Source organism: Pelecanus crispus, chromosome 1, assembly GCF_030463565.1.
Source record: "Pelecanus crispus isolate bPelCri1 chromosome 1, bPelCri1.pri, whole genome shotgun sequence".
NCBI classification, from domain to species: domain Eukaryota; kingdom Metazoa; phylum Chordata; class Aves; order Pelecaniformes; family Pelecanidae; genus Pelecanus; species Pelecanus crispus.
In genome coordinates this window covers 175,121,082-175,123,393 of record NC_134643.1, presented here as the reverse complement: position 1 = coordinate 175,123,393, position 2,312 = coordinate 175,121,082, and the positions used below count along the sequence as shown (strand labels likewise).

At 41.8% G+C, this 2,312-nt stretch overlaps 1 non-coding gene across 1 annotated transcript; it reads right to left on the bottom strand.

Annotated features, from left to right (window-relative positions):
• Positions 1–2,012: 2,012 nt before the first annotated feature.
• TRNAV-CAC (transfer RNA valine (anticodon CAC)) lies at positions 2,013–2,085 on the bottom strand. Its single transcript has one exon. It is a non-coding gene; the product is annotated as a tRNA-Val (tRNA).
• Between the last annotated feature and the right edge of the window lie 227 nt (positions 2,086–2,312).

The following is a 2,312-nucleotide window of genomic DNA, read 5'->3' as shown; positions in this document are numbered from 1 at the left end:
CATTATGATAAATGGCACCCACAGTATTACAGATAAACATTTCTGAAATGGTACATAATGTTCAAATGTTGTTGAAAGAGATGGGGAGAGCTAGCATTATTTTTTCCAATGTAACGGGTTTTGTTTGCATACGGTTTGTAAGGTTTGTACTCTATTGTGAAATTCTCACACTTCAAAAAAAAAAAAGTTTATTTATTTTCATCCTTTTTTTTTCAAAATTATTTCATAAAAGAATACATTCACTAAAACGAAAATGCTTGAATACAGACATCATATTGACCTTTCTCTTTAAAACACTAAAGAGAGTAATTGCTTTTTGAAGTAGGGTTGTTAGCCTTCTGATTCTTTTCAACGTACTATAATATATTGCTTAAAACTGTCACTCAGAAGTTAAATAGTGCATTGTAGTTCTTGGACTTCATAGGGGTCTGTCCTGGTTTCAGCTGGGATAGAGTTAATTTTCTTCCTAGTAGCTGATATAGTGCTGTGTTTTGGATTTAGTAGGAGAATAAAGTTGATAACACGCTGACGTTTTAGTTGTTGCTAAGTAGTGTTTACACTAAGTCAAGGACATTTTAGCTTCCCATGATCTGCCAGGAGCACAAGAAGCTGGGAGGGGGCACAGCCAAGGGAGCTGATCCAAACTGGCCAGAGGGCTATTCCATACCATATGACGTCATGCTCAGTATACAAACTAGGGGGGAGTTGGCCCAGGGCAGTGACTGCTGATGGGGGGTGGCCTGGGCATTGGTCTGCAGGTGGTGAGCAGTTACATCACTTGTTTTTCCTGGGTTTTGTTCCTCTTTTTTTGTTGTTGTTTTCCTTTTCACTATAATTTCTGTTATTCTTGTTGTTGTTATTATTATGATCATCATCACCATTATCATCATTACTGTGTTTATTTTATTTCAATTACTAAACTGTTCTTATCTCAACCCTGGAGTTTTCTTCCTTTGCCCTTCCAATTCTCTACCCCATCCAACCAGAGCGGGGAGAGTGAGTGAGTGGCTGTGTGGTGCTTATTTGCCAGCTGGGGTTAAACCATGAGAGGGTCAAATAGCTTTTTGTATCTGAGTTAAATCCAGGTTGTTAAACTAAGTCACAGTATTTTGCAGAAAACTGAGAGATAGCTTTATGCAAGAATTTATACTAGCCACTCTGTTGAGATAATGAATATGGCACTGAAAACTAAGGAAAATTCATCCACTTTAACACTTGTTGCTAGCTTGGTTTACAATCACAGAATCATAGAATCATAGAATCATTTAGGTTGGAAAAGACCTTTAAGATCACCCAGACCAACAATTAACCTAACATTACCAAGTCCACCACTAAACCAATTCAGGGTACAGTTATAATATGTTTCCTGGCTTGGTGGCTTGGCGGATGGATTATTTTATAATGAAAGTAAAAACTAGGAATCATTAAGGTTGGAAAGCACCTCTAAGATCATCAGTCCAATCATCAGCCCAACACCACTAAACCATGCCCCAAAGTGCCACGTCTACCCATTTTTTGAACACTTCCAGGGATGGGGACTCCACCACCTCTCTGGGCAGCTTGTTCCAATGCTTGACCACTCTTTCCATGAAGAAATTTTTCCTCATATCCAACCTAAACCTACCCTGGTGCAGCTTGAGCCCATTTCCTCTTGTCCTATTACTAACTATTTGGGAGAAGAGACCAACACCCACCTCACTACAACCTCCTTTCAGGGAGTTGTAGAGAGCGATAAGGTCTCCCCTCAGCCTCCTCTTCTCCAGACTAAACAACCCCAGTTCCCTCAGCTGCTCCTCATAAGCCCTGTGCTCCAGACCCTTCACCAGCCTTGTTGCCCTTCTCTGGACACACTCCAGCACCTCAATGTCTTTCTTGTAGTGAGGGGCCCAAAACTGGACACAGTATTCCAGGTGCGGCCTCACCAGTGCCGAGTACAGGGGGACAATCACTTCCCTGCTCCTGCTGGCCACACTATTCCTGATACTAGCCAGGACACTGAATAAAATTACACTTGTTTCCACCTGGAATCGAACCAGGGACCTTTCGCGTGTGAGGCGAACGTGATAACCACTACACTATGGAAACCCACAGGAAACACTGTTTTTGAAAATTGCTCACAGAACTCTAATCGAGTAGTCATGTTGGCATGTTACCTTTCATGAGTATAACCGTGCATACAGCCAGTGAATGATGGGAAGTCAATATTCCCCTCTGGTAGGCACTTCTGAGTCCATATCTGAATTACTGTGGCCAGTTTTGGTTTCCCCCATACAAGAGAGAGACAAAGGGACAAGGGCAGAGGGCTGTTAAGA